Source organism: Panthera tigris, chromosome C2 (genome assembly GCF_018350195.1).
Source record: "Panthera tigris isolate Pti1 chromosome C2, P.tigris_Pti1_mat1.1, whole genome shotgun sequence".
Lineage (NCBI taxonomy): Eukaryota > Metazoa > Chordata > Mammalia > Carnivora > Felidae > Panthera > Panthera tigris.
This window is the reverse complement of record NC_056668.1, coordinates 88,817,256-88,827,393: the sequence shown is the minus strand read 5'-3', so window position 1 is coordinate 88,827,393 and position 10,138 is coordinate 88,817,256. Positions and strand designations below refer to the sequence as shown.

At 40.2% G+C, this 10,138-nt stretch overlaps 1 pseudogene; it reads right to left on the bottom strand.

Annotated features, from left to right (window-relative positions):
• Positions 1-7,985: 7,985 nt before the first annotated feature.
• Positions 7,986-8,247, bottom strand: LOC107180126 (annotated as a pseudogene).
• Between the last annotated feature and the right edge of the window lie 1,891 nt (positions 8,248-10,138).

Here is a 10,138-nt window from a genome sequence, read left to right as displayed (position 1 = left end):
TCTCCCACAGTTATAAAATGTATCCCCCTAATGAGAGTTTCGTTGAAGTCAAATCTATGCAAAGCATAATAAAATTCTTTCTTGAAGGAGTAGGCAGCCTTGCAGTAAGAATTTAACCCTTCCTCTGTCATGTGCGGTTTAGAGAGCAATAGCATAGCTTCACCATGTGAAACCAATAGCAATTACTGGGTAGAATGTGTTCTCAATGAGACCACCATTATACCCAAAGCCCCTATGCTTCCTGGAAGAAACTGCATCTCAGATCTCAGTCAGTCGTGCTGTAAGCACAGAATGAGAAAAAGACATGAGACAATGCCAAAAAAAGAGACTTCAACAAATATACCTGTTTTGAAATGGTTTTGCAGCAAAATAAAAGGCATACTTCCCTCATTTTACCTGCTTTCTTGCGGTAAGTGAGGTAGGAGTGGCATTGATTTTCACATTTTTCTTTCTCTGATCACGACACACTGTCAACAAATCTTTTTAAAGCCACCTTCATGTGCTGCTCACACTTGCATTACTTCCTGAGGTTTCAAAATTTTAACTATATGAAAGCAGCTGCCTGGGATCCAGCAGCTAGGCATTAAAGTTGACATTTGCAAACATCATTGTTTCACTCCCAGTTCACAGGCATTTTGACAAGAAGAAAATACAAACCTTCACTCATTCCAGAGAGAGTGAAACCAAATGATTTACATGGTAATGGTCAAAGGTTAAATTCACATGTTTCATAGCTTCCTTGCCAACTTTAGTCAAACCTCTGAAGCGTAACTGCAGAAATCCTTGGTCTTCCTATATCCCCTGTGAACATAGATGAAATAGGCATTTTATTTATTTTATTTTTTTTCAACGTTTTTTATTTATTTTTGGGACAGAGAGAGACAGAGCATGAACGGGAGAGAGGCAGAGAGAGAGGGAGACACAGAATCGGAAACAGGCTCCAGGCTCCGAGCCATCAGCCCAGAGCCTGACGCGGGGCTCAAACTCACGGACCGCGAGATCGTGACCCGGCTGAAGTCGGACGCTTAACCGACTGCGCCACCCAGGCGCCCCTAAATAGGCATTTTAATGATAACCTTTGAGGTCACGAGGTTTGGTTTCCATATACAAGATCACTTACCTAAACATGTATATATGCAATAGAAATCATTTTAAGTGTAAGAATTTAGAAAAATGAACTACTATGCAAATAATACCTTGAATGTTCTTTGATACAAGTGTTTATATTTATTTAACATAAATTATATCTCCTGCCGTTGAAAACTGGAGTACAACATTTTGGTTGAGTATAAAACAAAAACAAACCAAAAACCACTCAAATCCCAGAATGGCCAAGTGGAGAGCATGTTCAAATAGGACTTTTAGGTATGCAGATGGAATTGTGAAAATGAAAAAGATATCTCTAAAAGTATTTAGGTGACCTTGGGGAGAATTTTTTTAAAGAGATTGTATTTAAACTAATTGCAGAACATTTTCAGAATATTTACCATTTGCTAAGGGAAACTGTTTATTGTTAAAGCTTACAGTTCTGGTTTCGTGGATATGGGAATGTCCCTGTTAGTTCAAAAGTCTCAACATCAATGTTGCAACATCCCAACATACCTCCAACAAGGTGATGCTGCTAATTCACCCAAGCAAAATGAATATGAATTTACATTTTTACACAGGAAATTTTGAGGAACATGACCTTAGATGAAATTCATTGCTTCAAAGGGAAAATTCCCAAGATAGACGGCATCTGAGAACAACTGTGTTCATTGATACAAACACACCAAGACCTCACTTCCAACTTCTGGAGACTGGTCTATGCCTCCAGGAGTTCCTTTCTTTGCTTTCCTCAGGCACAAGTCTAAGCAACTTAAGGAAGCTGCAATACAATAGTTTATCCTCTGTTTCTATTTTTGATAGATCAAGAGCTATAACAAGGAAAGTTCTTACCCCATGGTGCTTCAGTTGGAATACATTTACAAAATTAACTTTGAAAAAAATTGGAGTTGATTAGTTACATTAGATATTCTGTCAACAAATCCAACTCATCCTAATCAGTCATAATTAACACTGATGTTTGATGAGAGGTACAAGTAAGAGTAGCAAGTTGATGTGCTGAGATGCCCCTCTAGGGAACTGGGTAAAGCCTGCTCATTATCTTCCACTTGAAAAAGAAGTGTGTTTGCTGCTTTGGCCAAATTGACAAAAGAAATATATGCCCAAACTCAAGTGGATACAAGAATATTTGGTACACTTTTAGCAAACGTGACAAGTAGGTTTTAGTTTTATCAAGAAACAGAGTGTAAATGTCAAATGCCAAAGTCAAATGCCAACTAACCCATGCTTTCAATTATAGTTCTTCAGCCCAAGAATAATAGAGAATAGCTCCCAGCAAGTGCAGCAATAATTAAATTAGCATGCTTATAGGGCCTAGAATAATCCCCTGGATGACAGAGGCAAAGCTGGTCATGGTGTTACACCAGACATATCCCAATAGCCCCAGATTGGCAAGGAGGGAGTTTCTAGAATGATTTGCTCCTTATCAGCATGCAACAAGACCACCTAAGCAGACAGCATTCCCTATAACTTGAGTCTCACCAAGAATCAATACTGCCTTTTCTATAACTCACATCCATCAAAGCTTTACAAAACAAATTTTTTAAGCACCAAATTCGTTGTAGTTCTGCTAGACAGAAAGGAGAGAAACAGGATCTAATATTTGTGGCTTCATCAGGGCTTAAGACTTTCCTTCCACCCCTGCCTGCCTCCCCTGGAACCAAGTTCTCCTCTCTCACTTGGATTTTCTATCCTTTTGAAACTACTTGGTTCTCAGCTGTCTGCAGACATGCAAGTCTTTCCATTCGAACTCCCCTTCCTCTAATGCTTCACTATCCACTTACTGTTTAACTGCTGGCATCTCATTCCCACTGTCTTTGCCCTGCTTGAATTTCTCCTCCCTCAACCCCTTCCTCCATCCCCTATCTAAGACTCTTTCTTGAAGGCAAATGTGGTCACTACAGGTAGAGTCCCTAAGGGTGCCCTCTTGTTTTTCATAAAGAACGTTTTCTTTAGATTTTTTTTTCTGAAGTCTTCATTTGTTACTTTCATTCTACATTCTCTCAAAGCCATCAGACCCACCTGGGTGTCTTCATCTGTTGGCCATGTGCAGTGCTCTCCCCCCAGTAAAGTGAGCTCCTTCGGAGACAGAAAGAGAGAGAGAGAGAGAGAGAGAGAGAGAGAGAGAGAGAAAGAAAGAAAGAAAGAAAGAAAGAAAGAAAGAAAGAAAGAAAGAAAGAAAGAAAAGAAAAGAAAAGAAAAGAAAAGAAAAGAAAAGAAAAGAAAAAAGAAAGAAGGGAGGGAGGGAGGGAGGGAAGGAGGGAGGGAGGGAGGGAGGGAGGGAGACTCTTTCTTCCTTCTTGAAGCCTTCTCTGGGACATTTGACAGAGCTGACAATCCATGTTTTTATCTCTTCTTCCCCATGGTACCAGCAACACTAATTCTCTGAACTTTCTGATCAACCTCTTGGGCTTATCCTCTTCTTCCTCTCAAGCACAGATTCGTCCCCAATGGGTCCCTGAGGCTCTTTATCCTCCTTCCTCAGTCCTCTCCATTGACAGTCCCTTCTATCACTAAAAGTGACCACTTAAATCAAATGCTCATTTGCATACTCCCTCAGGTCCCTGGTAGAGTACAAACAGTAATATCTGGAAGAATTTATTTTCTTTTCCACTATAACTAATATTAAAACATATTCCTCTATTAAAAAATATAAACATCAATTTGTACACTTAAAATTTTTCTCATTTAACTGAATATTTGTCAAGCTCAGTTTCAAAGTTAAAAGAACACATACATGTTGAAAAATAAAATTCAAAATTAAAATAAATGTTTAGATGAAGCATAAACTCTCCAAGAAAATTTGCTTCTTATGCCTTAATTCCTTCCTCCTCGAACAACTCTAGTCAGGGCCTCATATACTCTTGTTTCACAATGACCATATCTTCATGAAAGATCCTTTATGGCTCTCCCACAAGACTCTCACACTCCAACTGAATTCTCCTTCCCTCCTAAGCCTGCTTCTATTCCTAGAGATCGTATCTCTATCGGCGGCAGTACCCCAAGTGTGATAATGACCCAGTCTCAAACTTGTAATTCCTTTCTCTTTGTATTTGCTGTGCCAAAGCAGTTGCCAACCATGCACACTATGACCAGACTTTCATCAGTTTTCTTATCTCCATTCCTACCTTTATTATCCTTCTAGTTCCTACTTCTTTGCCTCAAGCACTGCAACAGTATCTTAAATGATCTGCCTCCTTTTTGCCAACCATATATTTCCACTCTCAAAAACTTCCTGTGGGGCACCTGGATGGCTCAGTCAGTTCATCATCGGACTTCAGCTCAGGTCATGATCTCACGGCTCATGAGTTCAAGCCCCGCATCAGGCTTTGAGCTGACTGGAGCCTGCTTGGAATTCTGTGTCTCCATCTGTCTCTGCCCCTTCCCTGCTCATGCTCTGCCTCTGTCTTTGTCTGTCTCTCTCTCTCTCTCAGAAATAAACATTAAAAAAAAATTTTTTTAATAAAAAAACGTCCTGTGAGGGGCGCCTGAGTGGCTCAGTTGGTTGAGGGTCAACTTCGGCCCAAGTCATTATTCTCGGTTTGTGAGTTCCAGCCCCACATAGGGCTCGCTGCTGTCACGCAAAGCCGGCCTCGGATCTTCTGTCCCCCTCTCTCTCCGCACCTCCCCCTCTTGTGCTTTCTCAAAAATAAACAAACATTAAAAAAAAAAACTTCGGGTGATTCCCCACGTCTATTGAATAAAGATGGAACTCCTTAGCCTGGCATACAAAATCTTCCCCAGTCTAGTCATAGCTTACCTGAACTTTTGCTACTTTTATCCTCTAAAGTTGTGACATGCTCACAAAAACATCTCATTTGAGCTTTCTACCAACATCAGCATTTTTCCACATATAGAAAAAAAACAAAGTGAGGGTTAAGCACTTCACCACATGAACATTCCAATGAACAAAGTTTGGTTCTTAAATCCATCATGCTCCTTTATCCAAGAGGGGTGTCCTCCATCAGAGTGATGACATGTGTTAAGCAGGGCATAGCATTTGCTGCAGAGGCAGAGAGGTTTAATTTTACTCTAACTGCTCCCCTCTTTTCATGTACAGCACCGCTGCTAAGTCCCTTGGGCCTATTGGATTTCCATGTATGTGTATTTCTTTGCTTCCGTGTGATCTCAGCGGGGATAAATGAACCTAAGATATTAAAATGTAATTTGTTCAGATCTCTGCCTTTAGGGTGAGCACTAAGATGCTGCCATCAGCCAGAAAATTTGTGATCTAATTTGGAAGCAGTGAGCCATGCTGTCTTCTCTCAGACACTTGAGAAAGCTGCACTGAGTTCCCACTTTCCCATGGTTTTGTAAAAGCTTTTCTTTTGAGCTATAAACAATGTTGATTTTTTTTTCTCCACCTTGCCATTCCAATAAAGATTTGCCTAGTAAAGACAGGGAGTAGGAACTTCACTTTTCAGCTGTCACTCTATTGAAATACCATGTTGCACAAGCAATGCATCTTTAGTCTCTTGACTGGGCTCTACCAAAGACCATCCTACCTTGACCTACTTTTTACCTAGACAGTTTGGAGGAAACCTGTCCCCAGCATTTGCAGACAGATTCCTGGGATCGGCACCGAATTGGCTTACACGAAGATTCTAAATTGACAGTTTTCGTATGCTCTGAAGGAGATTTCTTACCCATATATCATTAGGTTAAAATCTTCAATACTATCGCTAAGCCAAAATCAAAGATTTTTGTTTTTCTGTAGAAAATTTTACCAAATCTAGCTCCCTCCCATCTTATCCCACTTAAAGACAGATTGTCATTACTAGTTCATTGGTTTCTGTAGTTTTAGGTTTGGTTTCTCGGCAAAAGAAAAACATATGCAGGGCTATAAAAAATAATCACATGCAATTCTGGACTTCTTTAACTCTAAGATTTAGTTAAGTTGGAAATGGAAAGCACTGGACATGATTTTGTTTAGAAGAACTCAGCATAATAAGCAGTTGGATTAAACCCCATTTAAGAACGAACCACAAGCTTCAAATGAGCTGCTGAACTTCACAGACAGGATCTGAGAAGAGAGACTCAGAGTCCTTTTGGAGTCTGAAGCATCCTCATAACTTCCTGCCATCCTCCAAGAAAAAAGGTGAAGAACAGGGTTTAACTGCATAAATGAAATTTAATTCAGGAAGATGCTAGTGTATTATTACTGACACTAACAGGCACACACACAGAGGGAAAGAAAGCAAACAAAAACGAATGTCCCCACACTAACTTCAGGGTAATACAATAGCAAAATGCTAGGCTAGCTGTTGAAAGTCATGTGCTATTGTTGGTATTTCCCTTACAAAAGTCTAGCAACTTCCTGAAATACAACTTTTTTCCAAACTAGATCTAGAGGAGAAAGCACTAGAATCCTCAAGTCTTCAGCATAAAAGTAACTGAGTCACACATTCGTTGGCCGCTGCAGACATCAGCAAGATGTCTTTTATGAATACTAATTGACTGATAGCTTCTTAACAATGCAACAACAAGGGATTTGAGGCTTTTAAAATAAGATGTTGCCTCGCCATTCAGACAGTAAATCTGACAGAAAGCAAATAAAATTCCCAGCAAATGCAGTAGGCTTACAGACTACCAAGTGTATTAGCGAGTGACAAGGAAGCCTTTGAGGGCCCAGTGGCTCACCTTTAAACAACAGTAAAACAACAGGACATAGACACACCCTTTAAAATTCTGTTCTCCGCTACATCTCATGTTTCATCCAACACTGACTGGGTCTCAGTCCCTTCCCGCAAAAAAACAGTGTGGTTTGAAGGACAGAATGATGCCCTGTACTACAAATTTACATGTTTTAACCCCTCAATCTAATTTTGAAAGACAACTGACAAAGACGATAGTAGGGTTGGGGTAGGTCTTTAATGCTGGAAATGGGTATATGTCTTCCTTTCTTTTTTTTTTTTTTTTTTTTTTTTTTGTATATGCAGCCTATTGCAATGTTCTCCCTCCCTTAAGGTAGCAACGATTCTGTGCAAATTATAAGAACAACTTTGCAAGCCTGATTAAAAGGCATATCAATTTCTAGGCATGGGTTTTATTTTTCAATCGCATTTTCCTCTGTGAAAACCTTTATTAGATTCTTAGCTCTAAGTGTGTTCTGACCATGTAATTTAACAGAATGCTGCACTTCCATAAGCCTATTTTCATCATGCAGTCGATTGTTCATCATGAATATAAATATAATCCATAGGCTCCAACAAAATGTGCCACGCTCTCAGGACTACCTTAAAATAAAAGTTGTATACATTGTCACTGAGAATGACACAGCCACATTACCTGTATTTCAACTTGTACTGATTAAGCTTTTCATACACCCAACCCATTCGACAGAGATAATTAGATAGCATAGGAAGCTCTAGCATTATAAAATCAAAGAACTTAAGTCTCATTGTAAGCTCTAAGTGCCAGTCAGATTCCTGTCTCTAATGTTTATAGGGCATGACTGCCACCTACTGGCAGACTTTAGACATTGCAACATCTGAGTGCCACCGACTTCATCTTTACAATCTAACCATGGCAGGGCTTTCCCCCAGAGCCGAAATGCACCAGTTTTCGTTGTTTTGTTTTGCTTCTGCCAAGAGATTTTTTTTGAAAGGAATGGATTTTGAGGAGAAAAAACAAGGAGCAGAAAGGTATGGAATAGAAAATAAATACAAAAGCAAGCTGTTTCGCTAACTGTTCTATAGCCACAATAATCCGTACAGAAAATGCCCTGTACAAAATACAATAAAGGTCCAAAGATTGAGCCATTCCCATAGGCAAGGCCGAAGACATCAGTGCTTGAAATTTAGGCTTTTAGTCCTTGTTTTGGGATGGATCACTGGGTTTGTGGACAAACCCATGGACATAGTCCATGCCTTTAACTAGATTTAAACAGAACAAATGGCCACCTGGCCCAGGTAAAAGTAGATGAAGTGTTTGGTTTCATGTGTCACAGAACTACTTAAGTTCCTCCCCACAATGCAGTAACAGGTGGGTTTGTACTTCTCATCAAACTCCTTCATAAGGGCCGCAACAGCCTTCTCTATGTTCTATTTCTCCAACGCCTGAGTAGTACGCTCCGCCAAGTCCTGTTGCATTTTCTCGGGCATACGGGCATTTTTTTTTTATCACAGCTTTTTGGTGACACATGGTTGCCATGGGTGGGACTGGCCAACTGCAACGGCCTCCTGGGGGAGGGGCTGGCGATGCTCAGCCCCGGCAGGAGTGGCCATTCCTGCCGAAGCCTTGGCCCATCTCTGAAATGCACCAGTTTGTTAGGTATACAGCTTGCCTCACTAGATGTTACTGTTTTTGTAAAGAGATCACACAAAAAGAGTGCTGGCTCTCGTCATTATCTTTTACACTGTGTGTGCAGCATATGCGCATAAGTATGTGTGTTTGTGCACTTGTTTTTGAGTCTATCTTCCCCTACTAGAATGTAATCTCAATATGAGCACAGCATTATTTTATTTGCTAATGTATTCTACTGGGCCTAGAACAGTGCCTGGTACTAGTGAAGAATATTCATTGTACACTATGAATAAATGAGCAAAATGATAATGCTGTTTTAAGGCAAGATAGTATATTAGCTAATATCCTAAGTTTTAAAGACAAGCCCTAATAAACTGAACCTGTGGCTCTCTTTCTATCTTCTATCTATTGGATTTTTGTCATGCTTCTTAATCTCCTTGAGACTCAGTTTGCTAATCTATTAAGTAGGGATAAAATAAGACTAAGGTAGTCAGAAAAATTAAATGGACAAATGTTTATAAAGCACTTGGCGCAGAGTAAGTGCATGATAATATTATGACATTATTAAGTCATATCATTCAAATGAAAGATCTTTCAGAAATCTAATGAAGGCAGTAAGGAGTTTTGTCTTCTTTGTGCATGCTGGGAGCTCTTTCTTCTCCATCATCCTTATTATCCACCCCGATCTATATCCAACCTACAAAATTCCCCACTTCCACCAAGAGCTGGTTCCAAGCTGGTATCCATTAAGCTTTAGCATTCAGAGAGTCATATAGACCCTTAGGGCTGTTAGAAGTTTCAGTGTGATATTTAAGAAGTCACTATTCTGGAAATCTCTAAGTGTATTCTGAAGCATTTAAATAGTTCAGCACTCTCTGGAGGGTTTTATACGTGTTTTAATTTGTATTACAGCTGATATCGTATTTCGTTACCTGCCAGGGAACCATTTTGTACTTACAGGAGAATATCTACCCACGAGAACTTCTGTTCGAATGTCAGCCAAGCAATACAACTCCCATTAAGGAAGTCTATTATCCCATGTGACATGAAGTCCACAGGTGGTATGGTTGCTGACTCGCAGCTGGACAACATCACAAAGAGCCCACGTTGCATTATGCCCTGTCGTCCACAATGTTGTTTTATCTCAAGGCTAGTTCCTTTTAGAGCTTTAGGATGCTTCCAGTAGAAATCTGGGCCACATGGCATGCTATTCACATTCAGTGGGAGAGAGAGAATGGTTCTCAGAAGGATCCTAGGAGGGAGAGAAGGATTTTTCCCATAAAGCTCTGAAAAACCATTTCTCTTGGCTCATTGGTTGAAATACTAACACACGTCCATTCTTTTTTTTTTTTTTTTAACGTTTATTTATTTTTGAGACAGAGAGAGACAGAGCATGAACGGGGGAGGGTCAGAGAGAGGGAGACACAGAATCTGAAACAGGGTCCAGGCTCTGAGCTGTCAGCACAGAGCCCGAAGTGGGGCTCGAACTCACGGACCACGAGATCATGACCTGAGCCAAAGTCGGCCGCTTAACCGACTGAGCCACACAGGCACCCCCACATATCCATTCTTAAACTGGCTGACTCCAAGATTAATCTGAATGGTTTAAAGTCTTAATCATGATCCTTCCCTGGAGCAAAATGGAGTCAGCTTCCTCTGAATCCCATGGGCTACATGAAGGAGGAAAGTAGACCTACACAAAGTCCATGTTTATTAGAAAAAATAAAGGAGAGAATGGAGGTGAGGCAGGCAGCTAAAAGTTCCCATGCTAATAAGCACATGGATATAT